We start from the raw sequence: 21,780 nt of genomic DNA on the forward strand, positions 1-21,780 counted from the left end.
ATTGCATGTTTCCAAATATGGATGATTTCCTCCTAGTGGAAGTGTCTGCCTGGAGCACTACACCCCTATACCTAAGCAGTTTTTGTGCTGAAAACATTAAAAGTTGTTATTTGTCACAGATATTTTGAATGATATAAAATACCGATAAATTATTATTGTGCGTGCTGAATTTTGGTTTTTGTTTGCAAATTAATGTTTTGTCGATCGTAATTTCGTGCATCTGCGCTAGCAAATGAATTTTGTGTTTGTATTTGTGTTTTGTTTGCATGTGAACCGAAGAACAGACTGTCCTGATGATTATTCTATGGTACCTAAATATTAATTATTTGATCCATGTTGTCTGTAATCATTTCGCATATCCATATATTCTTATGTTCTCATTTTTCAAAATGCCTGAAGTGACTAAAAATAGATGGATGATTTCTTTCCAATCTCTTATTTCCTCTTTATTATTTACTCACACGGCCGATGTAGAAAGATGGCTAGTCGATTTACTCATCTGGTGTTAACATATACAAAGAAACTGCTTTATTATGAAAATTGTATTCCACACAAACGAAACGATTCGATTCTTTGCAATAAGCATAGCATGTCCTTCGTTCAAGGGAGCATCCAGTACAGACTCGATCAATCAATTATTAAAATGAGTGCACTAACCACAATTTCTTTTCAATGCTACCTAAGTGTTTTTTATCCGGTCGATGTTTCTAAATCGCTCGAAAGAATGTTTGAGATTGATGTGACAAATAGAACAAATATGTCTCAATCGCATCAGTTCTATCCACTTCACATCAAGCAATCAGAACTTCATCAATCGCATCACAACATCAAGTGGTTTGTTGCGGTCCTGCATGTAATATAACAGAGTAGAAATCTCAAGTATCTACCCAAAATATTATTACATGTTCAAGCTAGAAAGGCGCTCGAACATGTAAGAATTCTGAATGATTCTGTATGTGTGTTTTCTTTTGTTTTCCTAATTGATAAAAGCAATAATGTTTCTGCGCTATTTAATACCTATGTGGTATATACAGATGTAACGATATTGGTACAACCTCATTGATTTAATACTGCTGTTAGCGTTTATTCTTGTGCTTATGAATTTGATTTATTTGTAACCAATATTTTGATTTCTTGAAATAATATAGTAAAAAGGCAAAACTGATGCAATCTGCAAGGACCACAAAGCCGTATTTGATTAGGATGGTCACTGTATTTGCGCAACTAGGATTAGTGCAGTTAGCCTTAAGGAACGAGCCAGTCATCGTATATTCTAATCTCTGCGGCGGGCGACGAAAACGGTTCTGTTCAACAATTTCACCGGCACCAAGGGGACCAATTTGCATGTTGGCTCGACCGAGTCGAAAACGATTTACGACTTCTGAATTGCCAGATATCTTATTTACGGCAAGCGACCCGAAATCGAGTTGAATGCAGACGACTGCTGGAAAGTGGCAATAGCATGAGCCACCCGGCGCTATTCTGATGACGACGGGAAGAGTTTGTTTGAGTTAATAAATAATAGCACTAGCCCCGCAATTATCATGTACACCAACAATTGGCTACGAAGTCTGCCGAAAACAAGCAGAAGGTCAAGTTCAGAAACCGAAATGTAGCACCGAACATTCGCCGCTTGTTCTGGTAGTATTCTCACTTTTCTGTAGGCTACTACATTCATATCTAACACGCCGTAGGCTGAACGTAAGAGCCAAGTCAAAATATTCTCACTGGGCACCAAATGTGGACCATAGCTGTATACTCTTACAGACTTTCCTGCGGCCTTCTATAACTAGTAATAAAAAAGTATGAAGGTCTGCACATAGGGGCAGAAATCGGTGGCTCTCGTAGGATTACGAAATCGAATCGAAAAAACTTGACATTTTGCAGTGGCGACTCGTGGGGGTGTAGCTTACCTGTTCAACCAGCGAAAAATACAAATCAATACTATATTTTAAGCATCAAACAAATATTATTTAAATAACAACGGTTTACTTTACCAGCACACTCGTCTATGCATTTTAACTACGAACCGAAAACTTTTCGTTCAATTTACCTTTTGAACCAAATTCAAGAACAACCACCTTGCTGCGGTGCACGCACACGGTGGCAAATAGGCTTATAACTTTGCAGAACACCACAAGCAATATGTGTCAGTTAATGATTTTTCAGTATTTTCAAATTCCCTTCCTATCAACACATTGTTCCTGGTGTAGCAATAATCAGCGCCAGGAATAATGTGTTGGTCTTGTTCATTGAGATCTCTAAAGCAACGCTCAAACGTCGTGTTGAACGTTTTGCTCATCAGCATCATAACTAAACTAAATTCGTATTGCATATGCGTCGGTGCAAACGAAATCATGAACGAGTGATGCAAATAATTTTGTCGGGCTGAATTTTGTTGCCTGTCCTATGAACATGTTGAACATGCGGGCGAGTCGCCACTGACATTTTGCAAATGTTTATCACGTAAATTTTTAATTTTTTGTATTGCAATAGATGCTCTGAAACATTCCTATAAATTTGATACAAAAACACTAGTTTAAATTTCCTAAATGCCCGTGGTCTGTATATCAGTTTTATCATTTACTGAGCTTAGAGGAATTACACTAAGAGTTTTATTAGGCTTCAATCAAACTTTTTCTGATGATTGGTGATGATAGATTGAAAATCTTTGCGTGAATTAGAGTGTTGAAACTGGAGATACACTGTGTTTATCAATTATTTCATACTTGACAGCAATACAATCGAAAGTATGTTAACAATTGCATGCAACTAATTGAAAAGCAACAAATTAAATACCCAAAAACCTATTTTCGGATCAGACAGTCGCTAATTCTTCCTCACTTTGAAAATTGCTGCATCACGTCACATGCATGAATATTCCGTCAACCCCTTTTTCATATAACACATCAGTTTTGAATAAATTCTTTAAGTATATGGATACGATCGGGTGAAAGATAGGGTTGATCGCTCACCTTTTTATAACCTTCAGGACATCAAGTTGGACTAGCTTTATCGCGGTCCTAAAAAATCTTGTTGGGATGAGTCGACTTATCACTTTTTTGGCGCACTTCCCTAACAGAAATCAAAGACGTAGTTCTACGTCAAAAATCAGATGCTTGCTAATGACTTAATTACTTATGCGTCCATGTCCGCTGATTCGGAAGAACAAAAAAGTCTGGTTTCTCAACTGTCGACGGTCATCTGCCATAGCTTTCACCTGTTGTCAATGAAGGTTCGCATCAATTTTCTGACTACAGTTGATTGAAATTAACGGTCTAGGTCGCCATTATCCTCTAGGTTTGCCGCTTCTGCTCTCCTTGCGGATTCCCGTTGAGTGTCTTCCTGCAGATTTCATTCGCTTCTCTCCTCAAAATATGTCAGGTCCTCCTCCACCTACAACTACGCTTCCGAATCTCTGTTTCTGTGCGGCGCCGGTGATATCCGATCGAGTTTCGAATTGGAAATGCAAGAGACCACCAAGCCCGAATAATGTATCCAGGCAACGATTAACAAAGATCTGCAGTTGTGTCCGTTGTTACGGTGTTACAACAGAACGGATCTCACGTTTAAAGTGAAAATTCGTGTTAGGGTCGGTAAAATGGTCTTGGTCTTGGTACCAACGTCTGGGGTTGTCTGGCTACCAATATATTGAAAATCTTTCACCTCCCCAACCGCTACTGTGAAATTGGAGGGATTGTTAATGCTCACTTCCACTGACTTGGTCTTTCGGGTGTTAACTATACAATACCTGCTGCTTTGAAATTGTCGCAGAGATCATCAAGCTTTCTCTGCATTTCATATTGCCATTGGCAGAGCAAGAGAATGTCGACCAGGTCGAGGTCATTTAGTTGCTCCAGATTGTCAAAGAGTTGGAGGGTTATCCTCGGTAAGGGTTACTATCAATGGTTCCATTCAAAATGTCGTCCATGACGACCACTAGCGGTGAAGGTATGTAACCCTGTCTCACGTAGCGTCCGACAGAACGCCGTCGTGCAGCGCTTAGTACGAAACCGCCTCATACTGAAGCGTCGATGATATAGACTAGCTTATGAGGAACTCCTCTACGCCTTAGTGCGCCCCAGGTGTTTTTATGATTTTGCTTTGCTCGTGGTTCGAATGCTCTGTTGTCCCGTTTGCGACTTCTTAACAGCTCAATCCTGCTTTTCGCCGTGGTTGGAATCAGGCAACGATCGTTTTTATGATGATGATGATGATGATGATGATGATGATGATGATGATGATCGATGATGATCGATGATGATGATGATGAACGGTTTATCTAAATATAAGATATTTATAATGTAACAATGTAGCCAAGTGGTAAAAGTAAAAAACGAGCTAGCCTCTAATACAGACATATTAAACTTTCAAGCAAATATTAACATTTCAGTAAACTGGCCAAGGCTCGTCCAAAACGTTTCCAACCCGAAAATTATCTGGACTTGATTAGGAATCGTACCTAATGTTTTAGAGCTCGAGCTCGTCAGAATTAGTTCTAGATAACGATCTAAAACTATGAGGAAGATTCTGCAGTCCTTTGGTGCTCAATGTAAACCTCCACAGGAAAGCGATGGTATACGAGCTTCAAGGTACACAAGCAAACCCAAGCCTGTCTAACTTCTTCTCCAAACCCTTTGTTCAGGACTTTAACCTGATCATTCAATTTCCAGATTGTCTGTCTGTTCCCGGGCGCGCGGCTCAAACATGTGTAGTCTTTTCTACATATTTTTTTGAATTAAAAATCATAACAATTTATTTTAAATCCATCATCATCAGTGAACATGATAACTTAATATATCCGACAAATACAAAAAATAAATAAATAAATATATAATCTTCTTAAACAATACAAAACAAATCGAATTGTGTCTACAAAGTAGGTTTTATGTGTGAAATACAAAGCCTTTTGAATTACGCTATTGTTGCTGCACGTTTCATTTGTCTAGGCATCCAATTGAAATAGTTCATTCCTTTGTACAACAGAGAGTTCTGTGATCTTCCAAACAAAAAATTTGGTGTTCTTTATCGCCAGTTTTTGATGACATTGTCAATGTCAATGTACATTCTCCACTGCGAACAGTAATTTGATCTATTGTGGCGGGCCCCTATTTACTGTAAGCCATGCCAAGGTGTTGTATCATTATTAATAGGAGTGATTTCCACTTGTTAACTAATGGTAATGGGGGGTATTGGTAGCTACGCTTAACAAGTAGTCGTTTCCGCTCTTTCCCCTCACTTTTCCACTCGTTCCCCACCTTCACCAAAAAAAATTTCATTTCTTTCCCCTACCGTCCCAATCAATTGTAAAACCGTTTCAAAAAAAGTCTTGTTATTGACTAATGCTTTATGGAAAAGTTCGATTAGTTTTTAAGTTACGCAAAAAAATCTGTTTTATTTGTATGAGATTTCTTATCCCCCTACCACAGGGATGAGAGGTCTCTAACCATCATAAAATAAATTCACTCGATCATACGATATCATATTCACCATCATAAAAAAACAGACTCCAATATGCTCCACATGCCAAATTTGGTTCCGTTTGCTTGATTAGTTCTCGAGTTATAAGTAAATCTGAATTTCATTTTTATGGGATCCCCCCCCCCTCCTAAACAGGGGAGGGTCCTAATTCATCATAGAAAAAATTCTTGCCTCTGAAAATCCCCACATGCCAAATTCGGTTTCATTTGCTTGATTAGTTCTCGAGTTATGAGGAAATTTGTATTTCTTTTGTATGGGAGCCCCCCCCCCCCTCCTAAACAGGAGAGGAGTTCTAATTCATAAAAAAAAATCTTGCCTCCTAAAACCCGCACATGCCAAATCTGGTTCCATTTGGCTTGATTAGTTCTCCACATAAGAGAAAATTTGTATTTCATTTGTATGGAAGCCCCTCCTCTTAAAGGGGAGAGGGGTCATAATTCCCTTCCTAAAAAGGGGAGGGATCACAATTCACTATAGAGAAAATTGTTGCCTCCAAAAACAATCACATGCCAAATTTTCACTCCGATCGGTTTTGTAGTTTTCGATTCTATAAGGTACATATCGACAGACAGACAGAAATCCATTGTTATAGGTATAAATAATAAACAAAAAAGTTCCTAATACACTCCCTTGCGGTACACCAAGTGTGTTAGCAAGGGAATCAGAATTCAAATTTTCAAAGCAAATGATTACAATTTAAGTAATTTATTAGCTAACCTTTAACAATAAGTTCTAGAATTTTCTCTAATGTGTGCAATATGCTAATAGGACGGTACTCGTCGGCTTTATCCGTCCCATTAACTTTGGGAATAGGAATCACAATTGATTCTTTCCAAACTTTAGGCACGTGCCCTGTTTGCAACGAATCATTAACAAGGTCCAGTAAGTCGCGTCCAATGACATGAAAGCAATCTTGAATCACTTTTGCGTTGACATTGTCGCTACCAGTCGATCTCTCTAACGAAAAACAAATATCTTTCAACTCTGCAAAAGTGTTTGGGCGGAAACCATCGAATCTAATATTATTACGGATCGGTTGCACTATTTCGTGAGGTTTACTGACCAAGTCAATACTTTGATTGATTGATTGATACTTTGATTGGATTGAAATTTTCCATAACTCTTAGCTGTTATTTTGATTGTGTTCAATCTTCCGTTGTATACACGAATTTTGTTTTTTTTCTGCAGGACAGTCCGTTGTATATAATCACATCGAGCCTTACCCGGTATTTCGGTTTATCCGGTCCCAGATCATCAAGGCCGCGGGAACCTCAATTGGACCTCAATTAGTTCCAGTATTTGGAGCTACATGCGGCTAGCTTCTCTTGCCAATTGAGCCAACTAGCCAAATGAAACAACTTGCATTGCTGAGCAAGGGTCTGTGAAATAATTTGCGTCATTCATTTCGTCATTCCGCAGTCCTGAATTTTTCAAAATTAAATAGACAGCTTTAAATTCCAGTTATAGAATGACTGGAGTTTTAAATGGGAGTGCGAGATTTTTCATTAAATGAGTTAGTCGCACTAGATTAAGGTAACTTATTAAGGTGAAATGAGTGGTTTCAAGCCTTATCAGTGTAGCTAACATAACTTTCTAGCTTCACTCTTTCATATTTAGGAAAAAGAGAATAGATAAGCAAACAAACTTTCCAGCATAATATTCAACACAAAATTCATTCTTGTAGCTAATTTTAAGCTATAGTCAAAAACCAGGAAGTTTTCAAAAATCGACCAGGAAATAATAGAAATTTTCTGCATAACTCGAAAAGTAATCAAGCAAATTGAACCAAATTGGCATGTAAAGATTTTTAAACGCAGGAATTTTTTCAATGGTGAATAAAGATCTATCCCCTCTTTAGGAGGGGGGGCTCCCAGTCAAATGAAATACAAAATGGCTCATAACTCGAGAGCTAATCAAGCAAATGAAACCAAATTTAGCATGTGAGGGTTTTTGGAGGTAGGAATTTTTTCTTTGGTGTACTGAGACTTAAGGAGGGGGGCTCCCATTCAAATGAAACACAAATTTCTGCATAACTCATGAACTAATCAAGCGAATGGAACCAAATTTGGCATGTGAGGGTCTTTTTTGTATAGAGTAAGGAGGGGTAAAAGTGCGATGCGGGTAAAAGTGCGATTCAACGATTTATCGGTGCAGATTCCGAGTAAATTGACTACATTGGCATGGATGAGTGACTACTTTGACAGCTTGAATCTAACGTAAACTTTGGTTGCTTACGAAGCATAGTTGCTGAGTTATGTGCAAATGTTTTTTTAAGGCAGTTCTGATGTAATTTTTCGTTATACGGCAAATGCGATATCAACAGGAGGATATCACTTGTTGAAAATTTGTACCAGCGTTTTACATCACTCACATATCTATTTTGAAATTACAGTGAAAAGAATTTACAAAATATATTTCGCTTTCCTATAATTTAATCTAACCTCGTCAAGCACCTAGCGGGGTAAAAGTGCGATTCACGGACGGGGCAAAAGTGCGATTCATGGACGAGGCAAAAATGTATAGCTAATTATATACAGCTTTAGGCACTATATTACAGATACTAGAAATCGAAGATCTGCAGAAAACTGTGTGCTCTAAAGATGTTGGCTGAAGGAAAACAATGTTTTTCCGCTGATGAAACAAAAAACAAACGTTTGGAAAAGTTTCGATCTAACGGAGGCTGCAATACACCAGCGCAAAATAGGAAAGGTGCAAATCGAGAATATTCCTTACCGAAACATAATGCAGATTGAAGATAATATGGTATTGTTAGCTACTATTGTGCTAATTTCATGGATTCGAGTTTCGCACTTTTGCCCCGCGGTATTCGTACTTCTGCCCCGCTAGTGGGGTAAAAGTGCGAATCGGCACTGGATCAGAAGAAAGAAGAATTTATTTTGCGAAACATTATTACCGCAGATGATTTATAGTTGAATGTGAAGACATTGAGTTACTGCATCACTATAAAATATATTATGTTGTTGTCCTTCTTTATATCTCACGAAAATTGATACCCGCTTTATTTTTTCTGGCTAGGCAATAAGGGGAGTTGTTTTCTACCTTACTGTGAGGAAAGATTGAAAATTTTTATATTAAACTACCCATGTTTTCAAAGTTACGTAACTGCCAAAATGAATTGTCTAAAGTTGAACTCCTCAGAAACTTGCCAAACTCGAGATTGTGACAAAGGTCATCCGAGATTCACGATTTATGAACAGAACAGCACACTTTAATTCGTGGCAATACGAAGTTTGCCGGGTCAGCTGGTAGGCAATAAATAAAGATCTCCGATAAATATTTGGCGGGTGACACATAAAGAATAGTGTTTTATGTTCGGACAACATCCGCAAAAGGTCAGAAATATGTCAGATTGAAAAATAAATAGAACCAAAATTGCATTTATAAAGTTCATTCAAAAGTTAAGAATGTTTACACTATTTATGAGATCGAAATCCTCAGCAAATACTTTATTGTTGCTAATCAATCAATTTTTATCCATTTGTAGCTGCTCGAATCTTACGGTGTACTTGCTAGAAGTAGCATTCTGCAAATTTGCTTCCTTCCCGCCTATCCTGACCTGGGAGTTTTTTCAAGTGAAATTAAAACGAAAACGGATGCAAAAATGTCTTCCGAGGTATTATACAAAATACCCCTGAGAAGCGTTTTACTGCACTCTCGTTACTATCTTGACCTAGTTTGCAGCTGCTACACAAAAAGCGGATGGCACCAAACGGTAGCGATACCACGCGGAAAGGAAGAACGGAAGAATCTACAAAGATCATTACAGCCCGAACCTATCTTGTAGTGTTTTAGTCTGATGGCAGTGTGCACCGAATGTGCTGTGAAAGCCCACCGGCATCAAACAAACCATATGATGGAGATTGTTGCTATTCACACCACTTATTTTGTTTGGTGCTTTGTTGCAAGACTTTCTTTCACCCCCTCCGATGGAGAACAGCGTTTGCACAGCAAGTATCACTACCGGCGAGAAGATAGTAGAAATGCATAGCTGGCGGCATTCACAGACGGCAAGACAATTACCTCTGACGAACTAACAGTTAGTGTTAATGGAAATGAATGTATTCTGCTGTACAAAGTAGTAGCATCACCTAATATAGCGCAGCTTTTTTGTTTAAAAAGCAAAGCATATTCTTAGTGAAATTTTAAAGAAAAACTACGTCTTCAAGCATGCGTAAAATCCTAAAAACGAGATTAATTGAACATTAAATGTTTTTAAATAAAACATAAAATCGAAATACAACAACTTGTTTTAATCATCGTCGGACAGTGTGCCGTCAGCCACTAGCAAACATTAAATATGGATTTCAACTTGATAAAAGTACCACTGAAGCTGACTGAAGCATATGGAATGATGTATGAAGCGCACGGTAATAAGTATTTGACCCGTTAGATGATTTATAATTGATTTATAGAGCTGATTCCGTGCTGGTCGAGCAAACCTTGCGATGATGAACGGAGTATACAAAAGTCAACACCATGCTGACGAATTTATCACTGTGTGATTTTTTCTAAAATTCAACTAACACAGTTTCCTAGAGCAAAACATGTTCGTAAATATTTCTCGGAAATCAATTCTGTAGTTTTCCTCGGGAACAAGTAAATTCTCTAATTTCACCACCGCAAACGTGTAAGTACACTCGTAGAAAATATATCTCATTCAACTTGCACTCCCAACGAATAAATCACCCACTTTCGGTCATTCCTACTACATGATCCGATCCCGTTTTCATGATACCAAGCGGCTCTGGTTGAATCGTGTATTTCGCAAATAGAATCCATATTTTTTCTCAGGCACCACAAACACAGGCCACTGCGCACTGCCATAACCAGCATTCCCACCCGAAGAGCATAAAATGTGCTGGCTGATTGGTCGTTCTGCCGTTTTGAACCTCAAACCAGGCTGGAACTCATGACGCCCTATCAGACCGAATCCAATCGTTCGTTACACCCCGCTTAGCCATAACAGTGCTAGAAAGGCCCAGCTAAATGTTCTTCACATTAATCATTTCATTGGACTAAGCATTGAATTCAGTAAACCTCTCTCAATGCTTGAAAACTTATGCTATGCAATGGAAAATATGCAGCCCAATATGTACATTACATGCGACATATGAGCACCCTAAGCTGGCCGATACGTGCCGTCCAAAAACTGGTCAAAAATGGTCGAATCGAGCCCATCTATTTGTGGCAAGGATACGGAACTACCGATGAAAAATGTTTTCTCGAAACACCTGTTCCATGTATGAAATTAAATGATAACGTTTTAGATTCGAAACGTGTTTCAGCACAAGTGAATGGTTTTGCAACATTCTGCGAAAATGTAATACTGAAGCCCAGATTGATTTACTGACCATGTGTGCTGCTGTCTGTAAAAATAATCTAGATTCAGATATCGGTTTAGCAATGGATGTTATTTACATTGATGAGAGAAAGTGAATTCTAAATTCAAACTTCAAAAGTGCAATGCGTTAGTTTTCAATGGCACTTTATAATCGACTGAAAATACGGAAGTCTACTGTGATAAATATCTCAAATAGTCAACTCAGAAATAAGGCATGCACTTATTTGTCAAAATTCTGGGTTCCAATGTCCGTCAAATGAAAATACCCGTTGCAAAAATATGGCTTCTAGACCAATGCGATGCTGACAGAGCCATTGAAAAGTTTTTCGCATAAATATAAATTTGCTGCCCATTTGTGTTGAAGATTTATTTGTGCAACTCTAACTATTTGAATAGCAGAGTATATGCACAAACATTCAAACATTCAGACAGAAAATTGTAAGCAAAACCAACAATGTTAGTTTTTTTTTGTGTGTGGATATTATCACTACGACCAGCATTTTGATCTATTGTGATGTTATCCGGGTGTTGTTCCGCACTTCGTTGTTATTGCAGTATCGCTATAGAGTGAGCGAACTGCTTATTATCCGTGCTTAAAGTGTCGGTGTGTTTCCACCCCGTTTTCCCTCTACGCTTTTTACTACTTTTCAACCAACTTAGCGCTAGAGCCAGGTCCTTGGACAAGAGGCTTCATTCGCACCTCGAGCAAGTATCATTCTTATAACCAGACCCGGCTAAAGGCTTCATATGGTCGGTAAAGCAGAGTTCAGCACAGAGTGAGGGTGTGTATGTGTGTATGTATGTGTTCCTTACTACTTATGCATTACCAATCTCGTTCCTAGAACCAGGATGCGGAACAAGCTATAATTTGCCCTTGAACAAGAGGCTTCATTCGCACCTCAAGCAAGTACCACTTATAATACCTCAAGCAAGTACCACTTATAACTTGCCCTGGCAAGAGGCTTTCATTGTTAGTAAATGCTGAATGCAGCAGGAAGGATGTGGAGGGGCCTGAGAATAAACCCATGCTAAAGTCACTTAACATCGGAACGGCCTGATTCTACTAAGATTCGAACCCATGACCACTCGCTTGTCAAGGCAGACTCGGTAACCTTGCGGCTACAGGACCCCCTTAACAATGTTAGTTACTTCACTTTAATGGCTAACAATCTATATCAGCGTATATAGGGTACGGGAGGGTCTTTTCAGCAAGTTTCGAAATTCAGTCTTTTCTTTCACCAATAAAAATACTTTGCCGACATACAATTTTAATATGTTATAACTATTTTCTCACGACTGTAAGTACCGTCATCCGGGGCGAGATTGTGCCAAAAAAGCATATGTTTTTGTTCTTTAGCTCAGTATACACACAATTTAGGAACTAAGTTGATTTTAAACCTGTCAATATATACTAAATTGTTCAACTAACAACTACCGTAGAGATGGTTTAGTTACAATGAAACCTAGTTTTACTAGAAGTGCATGAACTTTGGCACAATCTCACCCCTTCTAGGGGGTGACATTGTGCCAAAAACATAAACTAAGGCAAAAAACCTAAACAGTAAACATTAGCATGTTTATAAACAATACACATAAATATCAGTATAAAGTAGTTCATATGGGGCCGTCCATGAACTAAGTGGACTATTACGGGCAGTGGGTCGACCAAAAACAACACATCATACAAAAAGTATGAACGAAAATAACCCGGAGAGGTCTGAAATAACTAAAAATGAGTTCGTAGTCAATGGACAGCCTTTATATAGCCAGTAGCGTTTCTAGGGTTAACAAGGGGGATATATATGAAGGGGTGTACCCTAAGGGGGCACACCTATTTGATCATTTAACAAAAGTAATCATTACTTCGTTCGAGAACCCGCGGCCGCAGAACATGTGGCCTATCCCACGCCCCTCCCCCTCCTTAAAACTAGCAGTTTATACACGCTATAATATATTCGTCTTATATTAGAGTGTTTATTCAAAGTATCTGAAATTTCCAGAGAAAAAGTAAAATTAGTTTAAATTATTTAGCAGACCTATGATGCTGTTTGCTCCAAAATGGATGATGCAATCTAATCTGTCAAAATATTGTGCACAAGAGTGAAGAATGTGAGTATACTGGTGTATACTGACGTATTTTTGTTGTGTATGTGAAATCCACAAATTGAATCGATCATTATGGCTTGGCACAATCTCACCCCCGTGAAGCTCGAAAAGTACAAAGTTTCGAAAAATATTATTTTCGTAATCAAAACTTACCCAACGCATAATAACCTTTCAATACATTGTAAATGATTAGTTTATATACCTTCAAAATTTCAAGTTGATGCGATTTCTTGTTTGGGTCGGTTTACGCGGGACATTTTTTACAAGCGTTATTTCCGAGTATTTTTGATCGCGAACTTTGAAACCCTGTTTAGGCTAAATAGTTTGCTAATATCATCTGGGTTTCATTATAAGCTATGAATAAATATGTTATGTTCATCATAATTTTGAATTTGGGTCACAAGTTTCTATAGATATAATAAATTTTCACAAATAAACATTTTTGGTTTTTGGCACAATCTCACCCCCGTGGCACAATCTCACCCCGGATGGCGGTAATCTACTATTTTTTATTCAAAGAACGTCAAAACCACCTGTTCTTCGACTAGAACTAGGCCATAGGCCGATCAATAGAATAGACACCATCACTTAATGGGTCGAAACTAAGGCTTGTTCGTGACAAAATTTGGACACCCCCGAACACACACAGCTTTAGAAATACATTAACAATGAGTGAAATGTTTTGCAGAGTGGTAGACGTATGTCTGTTCTTTCTGAAAATATAACACTTGTTTATATTACAAGCGCTCAGCGTAAAATGGCGTCAGAAGAAGAGCAGGTGCGAAAAGCAATTGTGTGCGGTCGCAATGAAAATCCGGATCTCTCGTTAAGAAAACTTGCCAAAAAACTTGGATTTCCTCCAAGCACTGTTCACAGTGTTTTAAAATCGTTCGATATTCGCTTGACAACAGCTAGGAAGAAGGGTAGTGGAACAAAAACGTATCTGAGCAACCACCACAAGGATGCGAAGGTAAAACACATATTACGGAGTAACCCAGATCTTTTTGTACGTACCATTGCTCGTAAAATAAATCGCCAACATTCGTGTACACTTCTAAGCAACGACAAGGCATGAAGTCTTTCAAGGTGAGGACTGTGCCAAACCGTAATGATAAGCAAAATACGACGGCCAAACCACGCGCTCGTAAGCTTTATCGCGAATATTTAACGAAGTTTTCATGCGTTATAATGGACGATGAAACGTATGTCCTAGAAGACTTTAAACAGCTTCCTGGTATGTCTTTTTACACTGCCATAAAACGGAATGGCGTTGCAGAGCATTTTAGGACAAAGAAGTAAGCCAAGTTCCCCAAAAAGTATTTAGTATGGCAGGCCATATGCATCTGTGTTCGAGCAAGCAAAAGTTGCATCACTACGGGAACGGTTAACAAGGAAATACACCGTGAAAAATGCCTGCAGAAACGATTGTTACCGTTCCTGCACAGCCATGATGTACCCTCGCTATTTTGGCCTGATTTGGCATCCTGTCACTACGCCAAAGATGTTTTGGAATGGTATGATGCTAATGGAGTCCTTATTGTACCGAAGGAGGCGAATCCACCTAACTGTCCAGAGTTACGTCCCATTGAGCGGTATTGGGCTTTGGTGAAGAGAGAGGGCCCCGGCACAAACAATAAGCAACAACTATAGATACATTTCGAAAATCTTGGACAAACGCAGCTAAATTGGTTTGCACTGACCCTCATGGCAAGGGTAAACTCCAAAGTTCGCCAATTTTTCATGCAGACCAAATAAGTAATGTTAATTTGTTTGATAATTATTAACGATGCACACATGAAATTATATTGAAATTGTTTCATGGATTAAACTTCTAGCAAATTTGTTTTATTGCAAAATTGAGGTGTCCAGATTTTGTCGCGAACAAGCCTTACCCTCCCGTGCCATATTAATGATTTCCAGGATTCTTGGTTTTGGGCTGCCAGTCTCCAGTCACCCTGCACTGGTGCTGCGCGTGCATCTTCCTCGATCGCACGCTTCCAACGAGTGCGTCGCCTACCTCGAAACCGACGACCTCGCCCAGATTCTCTGCTGAACACTATTTTCGTTGGCCTTTCTCCTGGCATTCGGGCTACATGTCCAGCCCACTGTAACCGCCGGCGTCTGATCAGCTTCACAAAGTCATCATGTTTATACACCTCGTACAACTGTTGGTTTATGCGTCTACGCCATTCGCCGTTTTCCATCTTGCCGGCATGTATTGACCGTAAATTTTTTGTTCAAATACACCAAGCATACGCCGATCTGCTTCTCTCAAGGTCCATGACCAGTGGTTGGAGAATTCAGGAAAAAATGAACATTTGAAACGATGAACGCCCCTCATGAACATATATTATTCGCTTCTGCTGCCGATGATGCATTTATCGGCATTTGACTTTATCACGAGTATAGCTCATCATGAGCATCGCAAGTTCGTTCAAAAATTGAATGTTGAACTTTGAACGCGGCCGATTTAATGGATACAAAATACCCGGGAATGCCAGAAAGTGTCCTAAATAGTATTACCGTCAATAGAGAATAGTTTAAAGTAGTGTTAGTGGCTTTAGAAGCACCAGAAGGTATTATTTCGCACTTTTGCTTTGCATACGATATTCATATTTTCATTCATTTTGGTCAATACTTGGTGATAAAATTGCTTGTCGATGCTTGGTGTATATATTCAATTTGCGAATTCTCGAACTTCTGTGACCATGACTCATGACCGTAGAGGGCCACATAGCTAATTTTGTACGCGTCCGCAAGCTTCGTGATTTTAACTGGCTACGGATTGCGTAGAAAGCCCTATTTGCAGTAGCAACACGTCTCTTCCCATCTTGAGTGACATCATTGTCGCATGTTATCAGAGTTCCCAGATATGTGAATTCGTCGACAAGCTCGTACCGTTCCCCATCTGTTTCCACCTCAGATCCTACATCATTCAGTCTTACACGCTCTCTGCCAGCAACTATGTACTTCGTGTTGATGAACAGTCCGATTCTCGCAGATTCTCTTTTGAAAGGCACAAATGCCCCTATAATAGCTCTATGTCGATGTCATCCGCAAAGCCTAGGAGCATGTGCGATTTAGTGATGATGATTCCATTCCTTTGTACGCCTGCTCTTCGTATCCCCCCTTTAAGTGCTATATTAAATAGTAGGATAGAGAGTGCATCGCCTTGTTTCTATCCATCTAACGTCACAAATGCATATTTCACCAACTTTTCTGACGCTTGATTTTGATTTGGCGTTTTACGACACAGTTTTATTAGCTTGGTCGGAAAGCCGTGTTCGAGCATTATCTGCCATAATTAATTTTTTTCACTGAATCGTACGCTGTCTTAAAATCCACAAACAGATGGTGAGTCCGCAAGTTCTATTCTCGAAATTTGTCAGGGATACCCACACTGGTAATCGCCAACAAAGGATTCTGATAACGGTCTCAATCTGTATAACAGAATATGGAAGGGATATAGAAATTTAGAATTTAGAAGTGTTATGCCCCGATAGTTACTACAATCGAGTCGGTAAAATTTCAGGACAAAAATATTTGCGGTTAAACAGCATGTCTCAGCTCAAAGTGGTCTTCGGCAACTTTTTGAATAAAAAATTGATGCATATTTTGAAAGGGTCGTCCAATATTTAAGCGTTACTTGAACAACAATTTAAGAAATAGCTTTTTGAGTAAACTTTTTTTTACCTTTTTGGTTTCAAAATATTAAAGATAAACCAATTTCAAGTAATTTTTGTGAAGATGTCAAACTTCTACCTTTTACCCATTTTCAGCAATAGACCTTTGTTTATAAACGACCCCTCAAATCACATTTCTTCTTGTAACATGTTTATTTCAACAGACAGCTCAATGTGATGTTCTAGAAAATATTTTGCACATAAAAGAGCAATATTTTTGCCGAAGACTGTTTTGCTTTATATGCATTAATTAATAAGATATAACTGATTTAAGGTTAAAACCCGTCTGATGAAAAATCCGAATATCTTAGCCATCTGCAAGTATCTGCAATTAGTTTGTATACCAATTTGTAGGGAATTATTAAAGCTATCTGCCCAAATGTGTATTTCAGAGAATACCTGGGAATACCTGGGAATAGTACGGATTTTTTTTCATACATTTTATAACTTAATAAATATGCGTCCTAGCGTCAAACAATCTGTATTGTATTGTATTGTGAAAATATGTATTTCAACATACTAAATAACTTTGTAGAACATTCGTAATAAAATAATCGTGTGCAAAGTTATTGAGTGTAATTGATTTTCAAATGCTCTTTTTTAACACATCATTATATTTCGTAACCGGTAAGAGATAGATAGTTACTTTATTCAGCAAAGTTGCTTATTTTAGTATTTTCTGCAACTTTTGGAGAAAAAAACTTTTTTTAAAAATTATTTAAGAAAATAAAAGTTTGTATCACCCTAATAGGTGAATTCATGGTCACCCTAATAGTGCAGAAAGATGCGCTTTATTTTATTATTTTACTTCTCCGAAGACACCACCCTTGAAAAAATACACATTTTTCATCAAACGGTTTTTAGCGTAAAAATAGTTATATCTTATTAATTAATGCAGAAAAAACGAAACAGTCTCCAGCAAAAATATTCCTCTTTAATGTGCAAAATGTTGTCTAAAACATCACATTGAGCTGTCTGTTGAAATAAACATGTTACAAGAAGAAATGCGATTGGAGGTGTCGTTTATAAACAAAGGTCTATTGCTGAAAATGGGTAAAAGGTAGAAGCTTGATATCTTCAGAAAAAATACTTGAAATTGGTTTATCTTTAATATTCTGAAACCAAAAAGGTGAAAAAAAATTTACTCAAAAAGTTATTACTTAAATTGTTGTTAAAGTAACACGTAAATATTGGACGACCCCTTCAAAAGATGCATCATTTTTTCATTCAAAAAGTTGCCGAAGACTACATCGAGCTGAGACACGCCGTTTAACCGCAAATATTTTTGTCCCGAAATTTCAATTTCTGGCCCATAGTGGGATGTTCAGCGGCATCTGGGCCCAAGGTATTCATAAAACGATTCCTTCATACCATCGGGTTTGTCGTTCATTGGAGCGTATGTACTGATCAAGCTATAGTTGAAGAACTTGCCCTTGATCCTCAACAGGCAGATACAGTCACTCACCGGCTTTCATCGAATGACTCGTTTCTTCTGCTTGCCCAGTACCCTAAACCCAACGCCTGCCTCTGCTCTTACCCCGCCCGGAATTCCTGTTCTCCTGAGCCTCGTCATCTTACTTCTTGGAGGGCTGCCATCTTGTTCCAACAAGGTTCTGACGTTCCAAGTACCGAGTTTCCAATCAGAGTCCATTAAACATTGCCGTGTCTTATACCGTTTGTCCAATCCTGTTTTCCTAAAATTTCATTTTTCTGGGGTGTTTGTTAGTTGTGCAGTAGGCCGCCTTACCAGAACTGCACTACCTAGCCTCGCAGACAGGGCTGCATCTTAGGTGTAGCTGGGAGACACAGCATTTCGAAACTCAGCCGCTTCTCTGGAGTACAAACGCTGTTTGGGCCACTCTTCCTGGAGAACAAACGCACCGAGCTAAGGTGCTTATGGCGGTTTCTACTAGCCTTCAAGAGGCCGTTAGGGGAGACTTGTAGAGCCCACTACGCATCTCTCGGCCCTAACGAGCTCCTGCTGCTTATCCGGGGGTGCTTATTATATTTGCACCTAATCTCCATATCTGGAGGCTATTCGCTATCCGCAACCGGTGCATTGCAGAACTCATATATCTTGAACAATGATATAGATTATGAAAATCATAATGAACCCTGTGAGGATCACTACAACATTCACACTGATCTATGTGAGAATCACTACGTCACCCGCACCAGAACAAATTTGGTGTAATCTCCAAAAGGGGAATGGGACAAAACATTCATATCTCGTGACAGAACTTTCACGTGACGCAAGGGACAACAAAGATTGATCGTACCAGCAGAGCCCCACAGCTCAGTAGGGGCAAGATGCTCAAAGCACTCCGTTCGCAACAGGCATATTTTCACCCGTAGGTATGCTAATTCAGCAAAAAGTAACTCTCACTTGCTCAATTCACACCCCACAGCCACGCCCCCGCAAAACTGATACCGAATCTCTCGGAAACCGTATAACCAAAGACTGCTACGAATTGCCTTTTGAACCTATAAATCAACCGCTAAATATTGGTGAAAAAAAATTTCAAACAAATTTGGTTGTCAATCCATCTCGATTTAAACATATTGGCAACTAATAGAAACCCCATCCTAAACTTTAATTTAAGAAAAGTTTTCATCTTTTTTTGTTTATTTCTCATGAACAGGCTGTGATTAAAAGTATCAGAAAAGCTTGAATAAGAAATTGATAATATTAATATGACACTGTTCTACTCTCCACACAGTATCGTATCACGAAATAGACATATTAGACCTAAATGTATACGAAGAAAGCTATCAAATTGATTTGACGAAGAGTATTGCTTGTTAACATTGATTATTAAAACACTTGTTTGTTTGTGGTTGCCACCGATTTTGCTAAATATTTCTTGTTTTCAGCACAACATGGTTATTATTACCGTAACAAGGTTACGTATAAATCATTGCTTATTGATTTTTTTCTTTTTTCTCTCTTTCAATACGCATGCAATCAACAACTAACCAAAACTAATAAAACGTTTGTGTTTGATACTGATCCCGAAGGAGCTGCTAAAACCCCAAGCGTGATAGTGAAATGCACATTGCCAGAAAGTACGTAAATGCTAGTATCTAGTATTTCAACACAGTGACAGCAGCTAAAAATCGTGTATTGGATGCAGCTTGCGGGTATACAAACAACGGCAGCCGTACGACGCAGAGGAGCACCTCGAAAGAAGCGAAAAGTGAAGAATTGCTGTACCCCCGCGAGAAAACATCTCAGCAGCTAATTGATCGTTTAGTTCAGCAAAATACGTGAATGTGTAGGTTCGATACGGAGCAATCCTCTGTGTATATCCTAGCGAAATAAAAAGCACAATCAATAGCAAGAACAAACATTTTTACGAGAAAAATATTTGATTTGCCTAAGTGGAAATTGAGGCTTGCTACTAGTCTCGAGCTACTACTAAGGTTTATACCAGTCGTTTGAAGAAAAAGGAAAGAAAAACAAAAAGTCACGGAAGATTAAAGAAAACACGCGACAAAATCTCAGTCGAATTGGAAAAGTTTTCCACTTCGCCTTTCCTTTGCTCTGTTCGGAAATATTGGTTGCTTGCTTGTGTTCATTGCTACAACACGCTATATCGTCAGTAACTAACTACTTTTAGAAAACATGTGTGTTTAGTAAAGCAACAGTGATATGTCAAAAGTGTACACGAAGTAGCATGAAAAGTTTAATATTCAATTCTCCATATTCACGAGATATTTTTCAATAATGTCGTTTAATTGTTTTCTCATATTTTTTTCAAATTGCACATTCTTAAGTTCAAAAACTTCATAACAGCTGCACTATTATATTCATACCATGTTTTAAATATTCAACATGCTCTTATGTTACTCATGTAATCCACTTTTTCCAAGACAAACAAATGAACGACAAACAAACAATAAATTTGCTTATACAATAAACTACCTATGTTTGTGCTTGCAAATCCATATAGGTGACCCTCTTCTGCAAACATTCCCCGTTGAAAGGCATTCCATGGTCGCAATTTGCCAAAATCAATACCAAAAGTGAACATACGATCCCAGTAAAGCAAATGCAGATAAGACTTTTGTATGCTTTTGAATGAAAATTGGAAAGCAAGTGGAAAAGGTTGACAGTTTATGAAGTGTGATCAGCTGAGTTTGAATTGTTAGCTGCTTGTAGTTCGCGTGTGAGAAAGCTTACTAAAAAACTAAAATCGTGAAGTGTTTTGATTGCGTTTGATTGCTGATACTAAAACCGTTCAGCGCTGCACTACTGCCGCTTGTTTATCTAAGAACGAAGATTGACATTCGTTGCGAGTGTCTACGAACAGCGGAGAGCAGGTCACCGCACTTGTTCAAACATAGGCGGTGCTATAAACCAGCAGTCCAAGGTAAGTGAATAAGAAAAGTTTTATTATGCTTAAGGAGTATTGTTTGCTTTACATTTTGCCTTCCTCATATTGGAATCGCTATAATTTCATTTCTAGTGTTGGCAGAGCAGTGTCAACAACAGCTCTCGATTCGTGAACCTGATTACAAATAATCCTAATCTTATTTTTATAGAAAATAGGGCTAAACAAATAAAGCTCAGAACATTTTGAAATGGGACACTTTCTAATACGTGTATTTTTTCGAATTCTTTCATTCGATACAATTTCTAATGGTGATAGAATGGTCATAAAAACAAAACTGAAACAGATCATTCATCATTACTTAGAAGAAATCCTCTCACTTTACTGTTGATACCGCTCATCGGTCAGCTTGATCTGACTAATGTCGCTGGTGATTGCTCCCGTCGTTTTCTGCTTAAGTTTCTACTTTACTTACTTAATTGGCCTAACGTCTTACGACTAGGCCTGCGCAGTATAATTTCTCCATCTATTTCGGTCCATGGCAGCTGGTCTCCAGTTCCGCGGGCACTATCCCTGCTCGCCAGATCTTGCTCCACCTGGTCTTGCCACCTCGCTTGTTGTGCCCCTCTCCGTCTTGTTCCTACCGGATTCGATGCGAAGACCATTTTTGCAGGATAGTTGTCCGGCATTCTAGCAACATGTCCTGCCCAACGTATCCGTCCAGCTTCAACCACTTTCTGAATACTTGGTTCGCCGTATAGACGAGGAAGTTCGTGGTTCATTCTTCGTCTCCATACACCGTTCTCTTGCACTC

General features: G+C 38.7%; 1 protein-coding gene across 6 annotated transcripts in view; it reads left to right on the forward strand.

The window, feature by feature from the left end:
• The window catches only part of LOC128742770 (transmembrane protein 47), a 71,738-nt gene that overhangs the window by 698 nt on the left and 49,260 nt on the right, over positions 1-21,780 (forward strand). For 2 of the 6 annotated variants that reach the window (XM_053839234.1, XM_053839250.1), the window contains exon 2: positions 20,586-21,005. The gene's annotated coding sequence lies outside the window, so the exon portion shown is untranslated. The other 4 variants (XM_053839242.1, XM_053839225.1, XM_053839265.1 and 1 more) reach the window with 4 other exon arrangements.

The sequence above is a fragment of the Sabethes cyaneus genome, chromosome 1 (genome assembly GCF_943734655.1).
Source record: "Sabethes cyaneus chromosome 1, idSabCyanKW18_F2, whole genome shotgun sequence".
Taxonomy (NCBI): domain Eukaryota; kingdom Metazoa; phylum Arthropoda; class Insecta; order Diptera; family Culicidae; genus Sabethes; species Sabethes cyaneus.